Here is a 21,390-nt window from a genome sequence, read left to right as displayed (position 1 = left end):
GTGTTAATTCCCGGTTGAAATTGATTTGACCCGGTACTAAGGTCAGCCTGACTAGGTGTACTTGTCCCCTCAGCCAAAGTTTTCATACAAAAATATCTAGTTTTATCTTGAGGGTGTAGCAATATGTGTCTAGCCAAACTTCCCGTACCCCCCCGACTTCCAACATATTGAAAAACTAACTCTTTGCCACAAGTTTTACACTTAGCCTTATTTTTTTCTCTTAGTTGAGTAAAAAATTGCCAAACAAGAGATGTTTCTGCCCGTTTAGGAGGTTGTCTAGAAAAAGTAGGGGCACTAATAGGAGGGTCAGATGGGAGATCATCTAGATTATTATTAGTTGGGTTAACTTCAGGAGCATGACTAGTGGGTGTATCATCATCCGGTTGCGTTTCATCAAAATCTATTTCTTCATCATCATTTTCATTAATAGTTGGATTACCATAAAGAGCATTCATATATTCATGGTTTAATTGTTCACCGGGTACTATATTATGGAAAAATTGACTCTCGGTAAATTGTAATAAACTATTATCGCTATCAAGAATAGGAGGTGTAGGACGGGTAACATGTTTGGGTCGTGGAGCCGGGGGAAGTGGAGGAGGAACATATTGGCCACTAGATTCACCAATCTTCGATTTTCCCTTATTTTTACTAAACATATTTTTTAAGGAATAAGCCATCTTAATTAATCAAGCAAAGTAAATAAAACAATAAAAATTATAATATTAAAACTTAAGAGTTGGAACGAGTTTACCGAATTGACGAACAACTTGTTGGAAATTGATTATCGTTGAAGACTTCAATTCACCAACTTCACAATTGTTTCACAAATTGTAACAATAAAGTAAGCAATAGTAGAAGTAAATTAGAGAGAGATTGATGATTTTGTAAGAAAAAATGAAATAATGATAGAGTATTTATAGTTGAAAATAGGGAAAAAGTGTAATTATAAAAAGTTTGGGATTAAAACAAAGTTGAGGGGTTAAATGGCTATTTCATAAATAGCCAACGGCTATTTTTTTTACAGTCAAACGTTTTAAAAAAAAAAAAAAATTTAAAAAAAAAATAGCCGTTGGGCCCGCTAGGCCCGCTAAGGGCACCGGGCCGGTCCCGGGCCCTGGCGGGCCAAGCGGTCCCGGGCCTAGCGGGCCAAATCAGAGGACCGGCCCACGAGACCGGACCAGGCCCACTAAAACCGGACCAAACGGTCCTGGCCCGTTTAACCGTTTGGCCCGTTTGGCCCGCGGTCCTGGGCCGGTCCCGGGCCTGGACCGGCCCATTTGCCAGTCCTAGTCCAATATAGCATGATAAGGAGACAGCCAATCCATACCCAAGATGACATCAAAATCTACCATATCAAGAAGTAGAAGATCCACACTAGTCTCAAGATTACCAATAGTAACCACACACGAACGATAGATATGATCTACTACAACAGAGTCTCCCACCGGTGTAGATACACACACATAAGCACTCAAAGAATCACAAGGCACAATCAAATATGAAGCAAAATAGGAGGACACATAGGAATAAGTAGATCCTGGATCAAATAGAACTGAAGCATCTCTATGGCAAACTGGAATAATACATGTGATCACAGCATCAGATGACTCGTCCTCAGGCCTAGCTGGAAAAGCATAAAATCGGGGTTGGGCCCCACCACTCTGAACTACATCTCTGGGACGGCCTCTAACTGGATGGCCTCCACCTCTAATAGTATGACCTCCACCTCTAATGGCCTGACCTCCACCCCCAGCTGCCTGACCCCTACCTCTAGTTGGCTGAGTAAGCGGTGAAGCAACCAATGCCGGTATAATGGCACAAAAATCCTGCCGATATCAATACCTCCTGATGTGACCAATGTTCCCACACTCATAACCCTCATCCTAATGTCGTGGCTGCTGAAGCTGGCCCAAATGGGCCGGATAACCATTGTAGTAACTCTGGAGTGGTGGTGCACCGATAGGAGCTGAATGTGCACTGAATGTTGGCTGCCCAGAGTAAGGCATAATAGGACTGTGACTCCCTGAAGCACTGGGAGATGCATGAAGTGCTGAATGAAATGATCTGGGAGGATGACCCCTACCAAAATTACCCCTACCTCCATACGAAGAACCACTGAAACCACTGAACTGATGAGGCCTCTTATCAGGCCTCTGCCCTCTCTCCTGTGCAAGAACCATCTCGATCCTCTTGGTGATATTAACAGCCACCTGAAAAGAAATCTCACTTTCGGTTTCCTTGGCCATCTGAAGTCTGATAGGGTGAATGAGTCCCTCAATAAACCTCCTCACTCTCTCTCCCTCCATGGGTAGTAAAAGGAGAGCATGACAGGCCAAATCCATAAAACATGACTCATACTGAGTAACAGTCATACTGCCCTGCTGTAGATGTTCAAATTGCTTGCGGAATTCCTCTCTCAGTGTGATAGGGAGGAACTTCTCCAGAAATAGCTGAGAGAACTGCTCCCAGGTAAGTGCAGGTGATCCGACTGATCGGGTTAATGTGTAATCTCTCCACCACCTCTTGGCGGAACCCGTCATCTGGAATACAACAAAACCAACTCCATTGGTCTCAACTATACCCATGTTCTGTAGCACCTCATGGCAGCGTTCAAGATAATCATGTTGGTCCTCAGAAGGTGTACCACTGAAGTGAAATGGAAAGATCTTGGTGAACTTATCCAGTCTGAATAAGGCCTCAAAAGACATGGCGGGCCTATCACCGGTCTGTACCGCAATAACCGGCTGAACTATCCCAACTGGCGGGGATGCGAGAGCCTGATTCTGGGGATCCATCTGCTCCGGAGCAGGAGTAGTGGGATTTTGTGCTCCTCCCCCAGCCTGTGAAATGGCTGGTGCCACTAGAAATGTACCATTCTGGGCCACGCCCTCCATAAGACTCACCAATCGGACTAGAGCGTCCTGAAGCACTGGAGTGGCTATGAATCCCTCCGAGACTTGAACTGGTCCAACTGGTACATTCTGAACTGGGACCTCCTCCTGAAGGTCTACCTGAGGTTCTACAACAGGTGCAGTTGCCTCGGCCTCTAGCAAGACCTCGGCCTCGACCTCTACCCCTGGCCATAGTTTCCACCGGGGGTTCTGGTCCCTGTCCATCGGTAGAGGTATTACGTGTTCTCACCATCTGCGAAAGAAAAAGAGTAGAATGGTTCAATCATCGATGATAGAATAAAATCGCACGATAGAATAAGAAAGAAGAGATATTGTTCCTAAACTTCATAGCCTCTAAGAGATAAGTACAGTCGTCTCTGTACCGATCCTTCAGACTCTATTAAGCTTGCTTGTGACTCGTGAGACTTATGTAACCTAGTGCTCTGATGCCAATTGTCACGAACCGAAATTTCCACCTTCGGACCGTGATGGCGCCTAACATTTCACTTGCTAGGCAAGCCAATGTTAGAATAATATTAACCAATTTTTAAACAATCTTTAAATTATTAATAATCAAGGAAACAAAAGGGGAAGCAAAGTTTGAAATATAGTGAAATAATTCATAAAATTAACGGTGTCTAAATACCTTCCCAGAATTGGTGTCACAAGTACACGAGCTTCTAGAATAAATATAAATAAAGGTCTGAATAAATAAAGCTGCCTGGAAATAAACACACAGCTAAAGTAAAATAGACGGGGACTTCAGAACTGCGGACGCCATGTAGTTATACCTCAAGTCTCCTCTGGTAGCTGAAATCTGAGCAAGTCTATGGTACGCCGCTGGGACCAACTCCAAAATCTGCACAAGAAGTGCAGAGTGTAGTATCAGTACAACCGACCCCATGTACTGGTAAGTGCTGAGCCTAACCTCGATGAAGCAGTGATGAGGCTAAGGCAGTTCACTTATATTAACATGTACGCAATATTGATAACAACAACAAATAATAGAAATAAATCAAGTAACTCATTTATAATAATTGAAGCCAGCTCAGCAGTCATAATTCATTATTATTTCAACCGATTCTGTTGCAGCGTGCAACCCGCTCTCACAATATATTCACATTCAATTCTGTTGCAGCGTGTAACCCGTTATCCCAATATATTCCTTTTAATCAAGTTTGTTATGTATTTATTTCAATCAAGTATGTATGTAGACTTTTAAATAAGTCTGTTGCAGCGTGCAACCCGATCCTCTAATATTGACTTTTTAATAAGTTTGTTGCGGCGTGCAACCCGATCCTCCAATATTGACTTTTTATTAAGTCTGTTGTAGCGTGCAACCCGATCCTCCAATATATATCCTTTTCAATCAATTTGACATGCAACCCGCTCCTCCAACATATTCATTTACCAATTCTTATAGAAGAAATTTTCCCGATAAATGCAACAATTAATATAAAACTATAAGACAACAAGCATACAATAATTATGATTTAATTATGAAACAAACAATGACAAATAGCAAATTATTATGAAAATCAGGGAGAAAATAGGCAGTTTAATATTTAATATGTGAAATGTCAAATAACAATTAAGACACATAATTCAAATAGCATGTAACGATTAATGCAAGAATTCAAGGATTAATGTTTGACAAAGAATAGGAGAGAAACAATTATTATAATAATTAATTCATGATTTAAAACAATTTATGATTTTTCAAGTAAGTACGCAAACAGTCAATTTGACGACGTATAGACACTCGTCACCTCGCCTATACGTCGTTCACATGCATTTCACATAACAAATAATTTAAGGGTTCTATTCCCTCAAGTCAAGGTTAACCCCGACACTTACCTCGCTTTGCAAATTCCAATCAATTACTCAACCACATGTTTTTCTTTTAAATTTGCCTTCGAAAGCTTCAAATCTATTCACAAATAATTCAATATATTCAATACTAATCATAGGAATTAATTTCATATGAATTTACACATTTTCCGGATAAAATCCAAAATTTATTAAAATATTCGGCAGTGGGACCCACATCTCAAATCTCAAAAAAAACTCACAAAATCCGAACACCCGTTCCGATACGAGTTCAACCATACAAAATTTGCCCAATTCTGATATCAAATGGACCTTCAAATCTTAATTTTCCCTTTTTGGAAAGTTTTACAAAAATTCCAATTTCTTCCATCTAAATCCGAAATAAATGATGAATATAGGCTTAGATTTATGAAATACAATCACTATATGATAAAGAACACTTACTCAGTTCGAAATCGTGAAAAACTCCTTTGAAATCGCCCCTAAGCCGAGTTATAATTGAGGGTTTGTGAAAAATGGGAAAAATCTCGTTTTGGTTCTGTTTTAAGTCACAAGGATCAGGCCTTCTTCGCGTTTGCGAAGGGCCTGTCGCGTTCACGATGAGTAGAAACCCATGGATTTCGCGTTCGCGAGTCCTCCTTTACGTTTGTGAAGGCTTCCCCCTGGCCTTCGCGTTCGCGAGGCATTGCTCGCGTTCGCGATGAAGGAATGATCAACCTTCCCCCAGGTGTGCCTAACACTACGCGTTCGCGAGGAGCTGGTCGTGTTCGCGAAGGGTAATGCCCCCATCATTTCGCGTTCGTGACCGAGCCTTCATGTTCACGAAGAAGAAAACTTCAGCTGCCCAGTTTACTCTTCGCGTTCGCGAGAGTACCTTCGCGAACGCGAAGAAGGACATGCCAAAACACCTACTGCAGCAAAATACCATATTTTCAAAGTCCAAAACATCTCGTAGCCTATCTGAAACTCACCCGAGCCCTCGGGGTTCCAAACCAAACATGCTCACAAGTCCTAAAACATCATACGAACTTGCTCGCGTGATCAAATTGCCATAATAACACCTAGAACTATGAATCGGATACCAAATCAAAGGAAGTTTTCAAAAAAACTTTAAAACTTATATTTTTACAACCGAACGTCCGAATCACGTCAAATCAACTCCGATTCTTACCAAATTCGGCATACAAGTCATAAATATTATAGTGGACCTATACCGGGCTTCGGAACTAAAATACGGACCCGAGGTCAATAAATCCAACATCAATAATTTCTTAGAAATCATTAAGCTTTCAAGCTTTTAATTTTTTATCAAAATTCTATATCTCGGGTTAGGGACCTCGGAATTCGATTTCAGGCATACGTCCAAGTCCCAAATCACGATACGGACCTATCAGAATTGTCAAAATAATGATCCGTGTCTGTTTTCTCAAAATGTTGACCAAAGTCAACTTAGTTGAGTTTTAAAGTTCTATTTTATATTTTAATCTATTTTTCACATAAAAACTTTCTGTAAAATTGTACGGACTGTGCATGCAAGTCGAGGAATGATAAATGGTGATTTTTGAGGTTTTAATATATAGAATTACTTATTAAATTTAAAGATGACATTTTGGGTCATCACAATTTGAGTTGGATGAGAAAACATAGTTGCAAGCACATCGGCATGTGCTTTTCAATTGCGAGTCAGAGGTGGTTGAAAATTATAAAAAGTAAGTGTTATATATATTATTGAATATATGTATGACTTATTTGATAACAAAATGATATATGCGAGTTACATGAATAGGGAACAGATTGCTGAAATGAAGAGATCACATCGTAAGCGTCGTTTGACACAACATCAACTTGATCGTGTGCATTTTGATACATTTCATGAGTGGTTCAAGGAGCAAGTAAGTGACTAAGTCATTGTCTACATTAAATTATTGTCCTTGTAGAAATATCTACATTTATAGTTTTATTTTTCTATTTGGTTAGGTGAAGGAGCTGGAAGCCACATCTAACATCTCAAAAGATGTTAAAGTCCTTGCACAAGGGCCTAATTTAATTGCAAAAAGATTTAATGTGTTCGATGTAAATAACGGGTATCGTTTTCGAACGAAGCAAAGTGAAGAGTTTAAGGAGACACAAAATAGTGGTGTTATGGTCATTTCAAAGACTGAAAGTTATGCAAGTACAAGTGAAAATGCTCTAAAGTTTGTAAATATCAAATATTATGGCAGATTGAATGATATTGTGGAGTTAAACTACTATGAAGAATTTATGGTTATCTTATTTAAGTGCGATTGGGTCGATGTAACCAAAGGTAGAGGAGTTAAGGAAGACGACTTGGGTTTTACACTTGTGAATTTCTCACGCTTGACAGACTCTGGCGATCGAGAACGTCATGAGCCCTTTATTTTTGCAAAACAAGCTCAACAAGTAATATTTGTGAAAGATCATGAATGATTTGTCCCTAGGTTAATTAAACCTTGAGACATTTTTTATATGGGAGAGGAACAAAGTGTGCATTTTGAGTCATCAATGCAGAGTGATGGCACTGACGTAGCTCTCTTAGAAAATGCTCGTGTTCCAGAAGATGAGTATAATGATTGGGTAATAAGGGGTGTCGATGGGATAGAGATTGATAGGAACACACATTCTCAAGATTCTCCAAATGATGGTGAAGCTAATATTGAGGGAGGAAATGACATTGAAAATGAAAGCGATTCTGAATAAGATAGGTGGTAATTATAAAATATTGTTTTGCAAGTGTTATTTAAGAACTTCTAGAGATTTTTCTTAATGCAGAAATTTAAATAAATATACTTTTTTTCTTTCAATTTAAGTCATTTTATTGAAGATGCATGTTAGTCAGCTATGGATTTTTCATGTTTGTATTGGTTGATTATTAGTTGAGTTGAGTGAATTCTTTGTGCTTTCTTTTACTTATATTTTGCTTATTGTAGCCATTGTATTGCAATATGCTAAGGTGTTATTATCATTGGACAATTGTTTTTGGTGGTGCATCAATACTTTTTATCTCTTGAACTTGTGTGCACGAATTGCTAATGAGTTGAATAGTTCTGCTGGTGGCACTGAGATTCAACATGATGATGATTCAGGTAATGTTTCTGTAGTATTACAATCTGATTATATATATAATTAGATGATAGCTTTCATTTTCTATATTAAAAAGAAGTATCAGTGGATGGCTCACCAGAAAATTGTGAAGTTACATCTTAAATCAATAAAAGCTCTTAGTAGTCTCATTCTTTTGTTCTTCCCAGTAATTTGGACTATGATCTCCAAATTACAATGCATATTTGTGATGCTTATTCGTGTTAATTGCTCTTGAATTAGTGAACTTCATGAATTTGGAACACAACAAAAAACTATATATTGAGATGAATAGCTTGCTTCTATTTCACTTTTGATGTAAAGAGGAGTTGGTAGAAGAAGTAGAATCACTGTTAAACATCATAGAATCCCTGTAAGATGAACTAGGGAACTTTTATGCTTGTTTTGTGGATTGTAAATATGGCTCTTGCACTGTCGTTATGCTAATGGAATATAGTTTGTTATATTTCTCAAAAATGTTTTTGCTGCTCAACAGTTTTGTCTGCACGCGGTGTTGACATACAGAGAAAGTTCTTGTCTAGTTTTATTGGTGCTGCTCTTTCCTTTAATAGTTAAATTCTTAGGATGGTAAGGTGGTTCAAACATTGATTTATATCATTGTATAACTTATTCTTTTCCAATTACCTGAAGAGGTGTGTCTAGTGGTGGTGGAGTCTGTAGCTAGAGAACAAATATAACACATGCAACAACATTTTTAGGAAACAGAAAGTTTCGATAATATCGTGAAGACTTGGAGAAAAGCTTGAATTGAAACTAACACAACTTCGTGATTAGGATCAGTTGCTTAATTAACGATCCGGCCGGTCGTTTTGAGAGTTAGAGCCCCGATACCCTATTAACTACTTTTCCCATATCTATTTCTGCTATTGTGACTTGCTTGGAGTTTCGTTTTGGTTCTTGGAAGTGTTTGGGTTAGTCCCTAAATGGAGGTTTAAGCCTTAGGATTTGGACCGTAGTCGGAACTGTATGAAAACAACTCCGGAATGGAGTTTCGTTGATTCTGTTAGCTCCATTAGGCTATTTTGGGCTTAGGAGCGTGTCCGGAGTGTGTTTTGGAGGTTTATAGCCCATTTAGGCTTGAAATGGCGAAAGTCGAATTTTTGGAGATTTTGACCGATAGTGGAAATTTTGATATCGGGGTGGGATTCTGACTCCGATTTCGGAAGTTGGAGTAGGTCTGTAGGGTTGAATATGACTTATGTGTAAAATTTGAGATCATTCGTACGTGGTTTGATAGGTTTCGGCGTCGGTTATGGAAGTTTGAAAGTTTCAAGTTCTTTAAGTTTGAATTGGAGGGTGATTCGTGATTTTAGCGTTGTTTGATGTAGTTTGAGGGCTAGACTAAGTTTGTATGTTGTTTTAGGACTTATTGGTATATTTGCTTGAGGTCCCGGGGGCCTCGGGTGTGTTTCGGATGCCTAACGGGTTAAAATTTGGACTTAGGCCATTGCTGAAGTTACAGACATCTGGTGTTTTCGCACCTGCGGTGGGGATACCGCGGGTGCGGGCTCGCTAATGCGAAGAAATAAACGCAGAAGCGGATTTGGGCAGCTCAGGCTAGGATCTTAGGTGCAAGGTTAGTTCCGCATCTGCGATGCCCACAGATACGAGAGTGAAATCGTAGATGCGGAGAAGGACCGCAGAAGCGGATAGGTATCCGCAGGCGCGCTCACGGAGGTGCAGCCCTATTGCCGCAGATGCAGAACCAGCCTTCATAAGTGACTTTTGCACCTACGATGCTTTTCCCGTAGGTGCGGTTCTGAGGTCGCAGGAGCGGATTCGCTGGGCAGAAAAGAGAGTTTCGAGGGCTTGATTCATTTCTCCAATTTTTGGACTAGGGAGCTCGGAAATTGGCGATTCTTTGATGGATTTTCAGAGAGAGCTTTGGGGTAACGATTCCTAACTCATTTTTGGTTGTATTTCATTAATCTATAGTTGATTTTTCCATTTAATTTCGGATTTGGATTGAAAAGTTTGGAAAATGAGGGAAAAGTTCCCTAACTGAATTTCTGAGTTTTGATTGGGACTTAGACATCGGATTTGGTTAATTTTGGTATGAGTGAACTCGTGAGTGAATGGGTGTTCGTATTTTATGACTTTTACCCGATTTCGAGACGTGGGCCCGGGTCGACCTTTTAGTGCTAATTTCGAAAATTTTGTTAAAATATTAATTTCATTAATTAGATGAGTCTATTATGGTTGTATTCATGTGTTTGGCTAAATTTGGGCTATTCGGAGTCGGATAATCGAGGAAATGGCATTCTTACGGATTGATTGAGCTTGACTCGAGGTAAGTGGCTTGCCTAACCTTGTGTGGGAAACTCCCCTTAGGATTTGGTACTGCTTTTGATATATGAGTGTTGTGTACGTGAGGTGACGAGTGCGTACACGGGCTATTGTTGTAAACTCCATTTTCATTAAGTAAAATACCTATCTTCCTTTAACTGAGCTACACTAGCATATGAACTTATCCTGTTTAGTCTAGAACAACATGTCTACGTGTCTTAATTACTTATGTGAACTTTGTGCAACATGCTTAGTGAATTTCCTGCTTCTTCCTTGACTGGTACTTAGTCTAAATCGTAAGATTTCATGATGTAGTTGTATTTCTATTGTTTGCGCTGCATATTTACTTTGGCACTACGGAACGGTATTCCGGTAGATCCCCCCGTTCTGCATATTTACTTTGGGACTAAGGAACGGTATTCCGGTAGATCCCCCTGCTCTGCATATTTACTTTGAAACTAAGGAATGGTATTCCGGTAGATCCCCTTATGTTTTGCACATTTACGTTTGGGACTACGGGACGGTATCCTGGAAGATCCCCTATTGTTATTTCTGTGTTCTGAGCTATTGACTTGCTATGATTTCATTCTTGTTAAATTTCTGTACTTATTTTTACTGCAATATTTTATTTTGTCATAGTTTATTTTATATATATACCAGTAGGGCCCTGACCTGATCTCATCACTACTCGACCGAGGTTAGACTTGGCACTTACTGGGTACCGATTGTGGTGTACTCATGCTACTCTTTTGCACATGTTTTTCGTGTGCAAATCCAGGTACTCCTTATCAGCCACACTATCAGTGAGCCGGGACAACTTTGGAGACTTAAAGGAATATCTGTCGCGTTCGCAGACCTCAAAGTCCCATTTCTACTCTTCCTTATGTCAAACACTTCTTGTAGAGAGTTATGTACATTTAGAGAGTGACCGTGGTATATGCCTAGTAGCATCTTAATTTCTTATTTAGAATGTACCTGTAAATTGCTAGTTTTAATGTTTTTGTTTCATTTCTGCAAAAGTGTTAGGCTTACCTAGTCGTAGAGACTAGGTGCCGTCACGACGGTTCAAGGAGGGAGAACTTGGGTCGTGACAAGTTGGTATCAGAGCTCTAGGTTCATAGGAGTTGTGAGTCACAAGTCGGTTTATTATAGTCTCGTGGATTAGTACGGAGACATCTGTACTTATCTTCGGTAGGCTATGAAACTGTTAGGAAACTTACGTTTCTTTTATTCCTATCGTGCGAGCTTATTGATATTGGAGTTTGAACTTTTATCATTCCATTCTCTCACAGATGGTGAGGACACGAACTGTAGTTATCGATGACGCTGCTCCCGGAGCAGGTGTCGCTAGAGGCAGAGACAGAGGCAGAGGCCAATGAGTAGTGCGCACCGCAGCTAGAGCACCTACCAGAGCAACAGTTGATGGGCTGCCAGTAGTTCTAGTTGGGGGGCAGGTTCCAGAGGTGCCTGTTGTTACCTCCGGACTTCAGGAGACCTTAGCACAGTTCATGAGCATGTTTGGTACATTGGATCTGGCGAGGTTGATTCAGGTTGTACCAGCTACTTCACAAACCGAGGGAGGGACCCAAACTCCCGCCGTCCACACTCTAGAACAGTGAGTTCACGTTGGTCAGGTACCAAGTGTCATGGTGACACAACTTGTGGTTCTATTTTAGCAGGTGGTAGGGATTGCTTGCCGGGTAGAGGACAAGTGGGTCCAAGCGAGAGAGGACAGACGAGGTTAGGAGAGAGAGTATAGGGAAGCGAGCAGACCTCGTAGATTGGAGAGATCCATTGGTCCTTATTTTGGAGGCATGGTACGTCATGGTAGAGGTTTTGTGGGTCAGCCAGTTCAGTTTGCGTTTCAGGCTTCGCACGATGTTTCAGGTGTTTATGGGTCTTAGGGTACCCGTACCACACAGTTCCCACAACTACATCAGCAGCGAGGTTATTTTGAGTGTGGCGACACACGCCATGTGGTGAGGATTTGCCCCAGACTTAGGAGGAGTGCACCTCCACAAACTTCTCGGCCAAAATATGCTCCATCTGGTCCTCAGGCTATGATTATAGCACCAGCTACCACCCCACCTACTCAGCCAGCTCGAAGTGGAGGTCGGGGAGGTAGAGGTCGCCCTAGAGGGGGAGGCCATGCCCGATATTATGCCCTTCTTGCTTGTACAGAGGCAGTTGCTTCTGATTCTGTCATTACAGGTATTGTTCCGGTCTGTCATAGAGATGTGTCGGTATTATTTTACTCAAGCTCTATATATTTTTATGTTTCCTCTTATTTTGCCCCGTATTTGGGCTTATCTCGGGATTCTTTGAGTTTATCTATTTATGTGTCTACTCCTGTGGGAGATTCTCTTGTTGTGGACCGCGTGTATCGATCGTGTTTGATTGCTTTTAGTGGTTTTTAGACCAGAGCCGATTTATTATTGCTCAGCATGGTGGACTTTAATATTATTTTGGGCATGGACTGTTTGTCGCCCCATTATGCTATTCTTGATTGTCACGCTAAGACTGTGATGCTAGCTATGTTAGGTTTACCACGATTAGAGTGGAGAGGTACCTTAGAGTATACTCCCAGCAGAGTTATTTCCTTTCTTAAAGCTCAACGAATGGTTGAGAATGGGTGTGATGCGTATCTAGCTTATGTGAGAGACATCGGTATTGATACCCCTACAGTTGAGTAAGTTATAGTAGTGAGGTACTTTCCAGATATGTTTCCAGTTGATCTTCCGGGCATGCCGCCCGACAGAGATATTAATTTTGGCATTGAATTGTTGCCGGGCACTCAACCCATCTCTATTCCTCCATATCGTATGGCTCCTCCTAAGTTAAATGAGTTGAAGGAGCAGTTACAGGAATTGCTTGATAAGGGCTTCATTCGGCCCAATGTGTCATCTTGGGGTGCTCCTATCTTATTTGTGAAGAAGAAGGATGGTTCTATGCAGATATGTATTGATTACCGCCAGTTGAACAAAGTTACAGTGAAGAACAAGTATCCATTTCCTCGTATTGATGACCTATTTTATCAATTATAGGGTGCCAGAGTGTTTTCTAAGATTGACGTACGTTCAGGATATCATCAATTGAAGATTCGGGAGCCAGATATCCCGAAAACTGCTTTCAGGACCAGATATGGTCACTATGAGTTTCTTGTTATGTCTTTTGGGCTAACCAATGCCTCAGTATCTTTTATGCACTTGATGCACAGTGTGTTCTGACCTTATCGTGACTCATTCATCATTGTGTTTATTGGCGACATTCTGGTGTACACCCAGAGTCGGGAGGATCATGAGCAACACCTGAGGACTGCGCTTCATACCTTAAGAGAAAAGAATTTATATGTAAAATTTTCAAAGCGTGAGTTTTGTCTAGACTCAGTGGCATTCTTGGGTCATATATTATCGAGTGATGGGATCCTGGTAGATCCGAAGAAGATTGAAGTAGTGCAGAGTTGGCCCAGATTGTCCTAAGCTATAGAGATCTGGAGTTTTCTTTGTTTGGCGGGGTATTACTGTCAATTCGTAGAGGGTTTCTCATCTATTGCAGCTCCTATGACCATGCTGACCCAGAAGGGCGCTCCGTTCAGGTGGACAAAGGAATGTGAGGAGAGCTTTCAGAAGCTCAAGACAGCTTTGACTATAGCCCCAGTATTTGGTATTGCCTACATGTTCGGGGTCTTATACTGTATATTATGATGCATCGCGGATTGGTCTCGGCGCGGTGTTGATGCAGGACGGTAGGGTGATTGCCTAAGCGTCCAGACAACTGAAGGTGTATGAAAATAACTATCATGTCCAGGACCTTGAGTTAGAAGCTATTGTTTATGCCTTGAAGATTTGGTGGAATTATTTGTACGGTGTTCCTTATGAGATTTACACCGATCACCGAAGTTTGCAACATCTGTTCAAGTAGAAAAATCTTAATTTGCGTCAGAGGAGGTGGTTGGAGCTGCTTAAGGATTATGATATCACTATTTTGTATTGCCCTGGGAAGGCCAATGTGGTGGCCGATGCTTTGAGTCGTCGGGCAGAGAGTTTGGGGAGTTTAAAATATCTACCAGCAGTAGAGAGGCCATTGGCGTTGGATGTTCAGGCCTTAGCCAGCCAATTTGTGAGATTGGATATTTCTGAGCCAAGTCGAGTATTGGCTTATGTGGTCTCTCGGTCTTCTTTTTATGATCGTATCAGGGAGCGTCAGTATGATGACCCCCATCTGCTTGTCCTTAAGGACACGGTCCAGCACAGTGATGCTAAGGAAGTCACTATTGGAGATGATGGTGCATTGAGGATGCATGACAGGCTATGTGTGCCCAATGTAGATGGTTTGCGTGAGTTGATTATCCAAGAGGCTCACAGCTCGCGGTACTCCATTCATCCGGGTGTCGTAAAGATGTATCAGGACCTGAGGCAGCATTACAGGTGGAGGAAGATGAAGAAGGACATAATAGAGTATGTGGTCCGATGTCTAAATTGCCAGCAGGTGAAGTATGAGCATCAGCAGCCAGGTGGGTTACTTCAGAAGTTAAAGATTCCAGAGTGGAAATGGGAGCAAATCACTATGGATTTCGTTGTTGGACTTCCACGGACTCGACGAATGTTTGATGCAGTTTGGGTGATTGTAGATAGGCTAACCAAGTCAGCTCATTTCATTCCTGTGATGACTAACTATTCTTCCGAGCAATTGGCTCAAATTTATATCCGTCAATTTGTCAGGATTCATGGCGTACCGGTATCTATCATCTCTGACCGAGGTACGCAGTTCACATCACGGTTCTAGGGGGCTGTATAGCATGAGTTGGGTACTCAGGTTGAGTTGAGCACAACATTTCACCCTTAGACGGACGGGCTGTCCGAGCGCACTATTTAGGTATTAGAGGATATGCTTCGTGCGTGTGTGATAGATTTTGGGGGTGCTTGGGGACCAGTTCTTGCTACTTGTGGAGTTTTCCTACAATAACAGTTATTAGTCCAGCATTCAGATGGCACCGCATGATGCTCTGCATGGTAGGCAGTGTCGGTCCCTAGTGGAATAATTTGAGTCGGGCGAGGCCAGATTATTGGGTACGGACTTGGTTCAGGATGCCTTGGAAAGGTTAAGGTGATTCAGGATAGACTTCACACAGCCCAGTCCAGACAGAAGAGTTACGCGGACCGAAAGGTTCGCGATGTTGCATTCATGGTTGGAGAGTGGGTCTTGCTCCAGGTTTCGCCTATGAAAGGCGTTATGAGATTCGAAAAGAAGGGCAAGCTTAGCCCAAGGTTCATTAGTCCTTTTGAGGTGTTGCAGCGTGTTGGGGAGGTTGCTTATGAGCTTGCATTACCTCCCAGCCTAGCAGGAGTTCATTCGATATTTCATGTTTCGACGCTCCAGAAGTATCATGGTGATCCGACTCATGTATTGGATTTCAGCTCAGTCCAGTTGGACAAGGATCTATCTTATGTTGAGGAGCCAGTGGCTATTTTAGACAAGCAGGTCAGAAAGCTAAGGTCAAAGAACATTGCTTCTGTGAAGATTCAGTGGATGGGACAGTCGGTCGAGGAGGCGACTTGGGAGACCGAGCAGGATATATGTAGTTGTTATCCTTATCTTTTCACCACTTCAGGTATGTCTCTATGCTCGTTCGAGGACAAATGATTGTTTTAAGAGGGGGAGGATGTAACAACCTGGACGGTCGTTTTGAGAGTTAGAGCCCCGATCCCCTATTAACTGCTTTCCCTATATCTATTTCTGCTATTGTGACTTGCCGGGAAGTTTCATTTTGGTTTTTGGAAGTGTTTGGGACACTTAGTCCCTAAATGGAGGTTTAAGCCTTAGGATTTGGATTGTAGTGAGAACTATGTGAAGACGACTCCGGAATAGAGTTCTATTGATTCTGTTAGCTCTGTTAGGCGATTTTGGGCTTAGGGGCATGTGTTTTGGAGGTTTGTACCCCATTTAGGCTTGAAATGGCGAAAGTCGAATTTTTAGAGATTTGGACTGGTAGCGGAAATTTTGATATCGGGTCAGATTCCGATTTCGAAAGTTGGAGTAGGTCCATAGGGTTGAATATGACTTGTGCAAAATTTGAGGTTATTCGGACGTGGTTTGATAGGTTTCGGCGTTGGTTGTGGAAGTTTGAAAGTTTCAAGTTCTTTAAGTTTGAATTGGAGGGTGATTCGTGATTTTAGCATTGTTTGATATGGTTTGAGCGTTCGACTAAGTTCGTATAGTGTTTTAGGACTTGTTGGTATATTTTGTTGAGGTCCCGGGGGCCTCGGGTGTGTTTCGGATGCTTAACGGGTTGAAATTTGGACTTAGGCCATTGCTGAAGTTTCAGACATCTGGTGTTTTCGCACCTACGGTGGGGATATCGCAGGTGCGGGCTCGCAAATGCGAAGAAACAAGCGCAGAAGCAAATTTGGGCAGCTCAGGCTGGGATCGTAGGTGTGAGGTCAGTTCCGCATCTGCGATGCCCGCAAATGCGAGAGTGGAATCGTAGATGCGGCGAAGGACCGCAGAAGCGGACAAGTATCCGCAGGCGCGCTCACGCAGGTGCGGCCCCATTGCCACAGATACAGACCCAGCCTTCATAAGTGACTTTCACACCTGCGATGCTTTTTCCACAGGTGTGGTACCGCTTGTGCAATTCTGAGGTTGCAGGAGCGGGTTTGCTGGGCAAAAAAGAGAGAGTTTCGAGGGCTTGATTTATTTCTCCATTTTTTGGTCTTGGGAGGTCGGAAATTGACGATTCTTTGAGGGATTTTCAGAGAGAGCTTTAGGGTACCGATTCCTAACTCATTTTTGGTTGTATTTCATTAATCTATAGTTGTTTTCTCCATTTAATTTCGGATTTGGATTGAAAAGTTGGGAAAATGGTGGAAAAGTTCCCTAACCGAATTTCTGAGTTTTGATTGGGATTTAGACATCGGATTTGGTTAATTTTGGTACGAGTGAACTCGTGAGTTAATGTGTGTTCGTATTTTGTGACTTTTACCCGATTCCGAGATATGGGCCCGGGTCGACTTTTTTAGGCGAATTTTGGAATTTTTATTAAAATATTAATTTCATTAATTAGATGAGTCTATTATGGTTGTATTCATGATATGCAATTGTGTTTGGCTAGATTTGGGCCATTCGAAGTCGGATAATCAAGGAAAGGGCATTCTTACGGATTGATTGAGCTTGACTCGAAGTAAGTGGCTTGCCTAACCTTGTGTGGGGAACTCCACTTAGGATTTGATACTGCTTTTGATATATGAGCGTCGTGTACGTGAGGTGACGAGTGCGTACACGGGCTATTGTTGCAAAATTCCATTTTCATTAAGTAAAATACTTGTCTTCCTTTAACTGAGCTACACTAGCATATGAACATATCATGTTTAGTCTAGAACAACATGTCTACATGTCTTAATTGCTTATGTGAACTCTGTGCAGCATGCTTAGTGAATTTCCTGCTTCTTCTTTGACTGGTACTTAGTCTAAATCGTAAGATTTCGTGATGTAGTTGTATTTCTATTGTTTGCGCTGCATATTTACTTTGGGACTACAGAACGGTATTCCGGTAGACCCTATGCTCTGCATATTTACTTTGGGACTACGGAACAGTATTCCGGTAGATCCCCCTGATTTGCATATTTACTTTGGGACTACACAACAGTATTCTGGTAGATCCCCCTGCTCTGCATATTTACTTTAGGACTATGAAATGGTATTCCGGTAGATCCTCCTGCTCTGCATATTTATTTTGAGACTACGGAACGGTATTCCAGTAGATCCCCCCCTATTTTTGCACATTTACGTTTGGGACTACGGGACGGTATCCTGGAAGATCCCATGTTGTTATTTCTGTGTTCTGAGCTGTTGACTTGCTATGATTTCATTCTTATTAAATTTCAGTACTTTTTTTACTGCAATATTTAATTCTGTCTTAGTTTATCATATATATATATATACCAGTAGAGCCCTGACCTGATCTCATCACTACTTGACCGAAGTTAGGCTTGGCACTTACTGGGTACCGATTGTGGTGTACTCATGCTACTCTTCTGCACATATTTTTCGTGTGCAAATCCAGGTACTCCTTATCAGCCGCACTATCAGTGAGCCGGAATAGCTTTGGAGACTTCAAGGAATATCTGTTGCATCCGCAGACCTCGGAGTCCCCTTCTACTCTTCCCCATGTCAAACACTTCTTGTATTTCTTTTTGTTAGATTCTGGAATATAGAAACATTGTTCTCTTTCTGTAGCTTGTGACTTACGATATTCTGGGTTTTGGGAGATTTATGTACATTTTGAGAGTGACCGTGGTATATGCCGAGCGACATCTTAATTTCTTATTTAGAATCTACCTGTAAATTGCTAGTTTTAAAGTTTTCATTTCATTTACGCAGAAGTGTTAGGCTTACCTAGTCGTAGATACTAGGTACCATCACGACGGTTCAAGGAGGGAGAACTTGGGTCGTGACAGCTTGCTTCCTTTCATGTGATGATTCTTGATTTCCTACAATCTTAACTTCAGTTCCAATATGAGTACTTTGTTGTAATTCCTTGACATTGTTGTAACATTTATAGTTATATTTCTGTTTTGCTAGTCTCTTTCAGTTGCGTAATGTTAAAGTATCTGGAGTTAGGATTTTTGATGTCATAAGATGATTCAGATCTTTTTCATTTTAGGTAATTCAGAAGCAAAAAAGGTTCGTGGGCCTACTTTACTAAAAGATATTTGGAAACTTCCGCCGGGAAAGCCAGTTGATGTGCCGTTTAATAATCGTAACCAAGCTATTGAAAAAAGGGTCGAAAGCTTGCTAGCTTTCTAGGAATTATTGCCAGAACTCCAGAACTAACACCTCTACATGTAGATGATTGGAGAACTTTTGACAACGAGGAAAAGAAGAAACTGGTGGATTTTGTGAGGGTATGGAGAAGTTATTATTATTATTTTGTGAACATGCTCAATATTTTATACATGATGTTATCTTCTAAATGTTGGCTTTTATTTTTGCAGAAGAAGTTCTCTATCCCAAAACGTGGAGAAGCGTGGATCTTAAAGTCACTAGGAAAGAAATGGAAAGATTACAAGTGCGAATTAAAAAGTGAGTATACGCAAAAATATACGACTAAAGACGCTTTGCTGAAAAATAGACCAAGTCGCATACCAAGGGATCAATGGTATGGTCTTGTCTCTTATTGGCTTTCTAATAAAGCTAAGGTATCAACCTTGAAAATTCTCGTAGCTCATATTCATAGCGTTTTGGTTTTAGTTATTCTTAATTTATATTTATAATTTATAAGATATCATTATAATATTTCAATGACAGAGACGTACCCAAGCAAATAGAAATAATAGGGCCAAACAAACTATGCCTCACACAGGAGGATCTAAAAGTATTGCTACCTTGATGAATGAGAAGGTAAACCTGTGAAAATTATAAACTATATGTCACGACCCAAAATCCAACTAGCCATGATGACACTTAATCTCACCCGCTAGGTAAGCCAAATAAAAATAATCTGATTTAATTAATATTTAACTGACTCTAATATACTCTCCAAGGATGGGTAGTACAAATCATGAGCTTCTAAGATTTGAATTTACAAAGCTGGTGTGAAATAAAATACATCATGTGTTTGAAATATACATGAACAGATTAATAATTCTAAAGCTACCAAGAACAAGAGACAGTTGTGACTGGATCGCATTTACATCTTCAATGCTAGCTCCCGCCATGCACAGCAACATCAGCATCCAAAATCTGCACGCAAGGTGCAGAAGTGTAGTATGAGTACAACCGACCCCATGTACTCAATATGTAACAAACCTAACCATAGGTTGAAAGTAGTGACGAGCTTGTACCAAGGTCAGAGTCCACACACATATCCAATAACATCTCATAACAATAAAATTGAGACAACACAAAGAATAACTCAATAATAAAATGCTCAACTCGTTCACAGTTTCAGAAAAATAAACATTTTCTTTTCAAGTATAATAGTAAAACTCAATTCTTTTAACTGAAATCACCAAAATATGAGTAAGTCTGAAAACTGTGATTTTTTCCAAAAAACATTTCTTCCACAATAGGAAATTTCATTTTCAAATGGCATGAGGAAAGTACATCTCTATGCCTACATGCTAATGTGCATACCAATGTTATACAACATAGTGACAAAACCATATGCATACTCTTAGAGTATCAATTCACTCAGTCCTCCCAGTCACTCAATCCTCTCAGTCACTCAGTCATCCCAATCACTCAATCCTCATAGTCACTCATGCCTCACATTCACTCAATCCTCCCAAATTACTCGGCACTCAGTAGGTACCTGCGATTACTAGGGGTGTGTACAGACTCCAGAGGGGCTCCTTTAACCCAAGAGCTATAATCTGCACGGACAACTCACGTGTTGCACAGACAACTCACGTACTATAGTATCAATATATAGATCCGCACGGACAATTCACGTGCTATAATAAGCCAATCTAGCATGATGTGGCGTGCAACCCGATCCCATAATAATAAAGTATATAAAGCCAATATGGTATGCTGCCCGATCCCATAAGTATCCTCACAATCAGGCCCTCAGCCTCACTCAGTCATCAATTTCTACAGTCTCTCGGACTCACAATGTCATGAAACTAGTCCAAAATGATGATATGATGAATCAATAAATAGCAACAGAGACTGAGAGATGATATGAAATGAATGAACATGAATGAGTATGAAATTTCATTTTAAACAAATAATTCACAACAATATGACCTTTGTGGGTCTCAATAATACTGGTACATAGCCTCAGCATGATTTTTAATATGATTCTCACCTCAATTTCTTTAACACATAAAACTACATAGAAAATGCCAAGATTATTTAACTACAAAATTTCACAAAACCAATTACGTCATACTTTCTATAGTGCACGCCCACACGCCCGTCACCTAACATGTGTGTCACCTCCAAACAATTCACATAATACGTATATTCAGGATTCATACCCTCAGCTCCAAGATTAGAAGAGTTACTTACCTCAACAAGATGAACCCAACATCAAGCAAGCTAATCAATGCTCAGGAAATTCCATTCCGCGCGTATCCACCTCTGAATGCCTTTTTGTCTCCTCAATTCAATGCCAACGATCCGAAACTGAAATTCACCCATTAATGATACTACAATGATCTACTGTGTTAAGAAACTTCAATCTACAATATCAACATCCAATGGAACCAACATTAGTAACCAATTCCATAGTTTAGGCCATTTAGACAATTTACCA

At 40.8% G+C, this 21,390-nt stretch overlaps 1 long non-coding RNA gene across 1 annotated transcript; it reads left to right on the top strand.

Annotated features, from left to right (window-relative positions):
• The first annotated feature begins 7,771 nt into the window (after window positions 1-7,771).
• On the top strand, window positions 7,772-19,304 carry LOC108946488 (uncharacterized). Its single transcript, XR_001970796.3, has 3 exons — window positions 7,772-7,828; window positions 18,793-19,033; window positions 19,124-19,304. It is a non-coding gene; the product is annotated as an uncharacterized lncRNA (long non-coding RNA).
• Window positions 19,305-21,390: the final 2,086 nt, after the last annotated feature.

The sequence above is a fragment of the Nicotiana tomentosiformis genome, chromosome 1 (assembly GCF_000390325.3).
Source record: "Nicotiana tomentosiformis chromosome 1, ASM39032v3, whole genome shotgun sequence".
Taxonomy (NCBI): domain Eukaryota; kingdom Viridiplantae; phylum Streptophyta; class Magnoliopsida; order Solanales; family Solanaceae; genus Nicotiana; species Nicotiana tomentosiformis.
The sequence above is the reverse complement of the archived record's forward strand: the minus strand, read 5'-3'. Positions and strand labels throughout refer to the sequence as shown.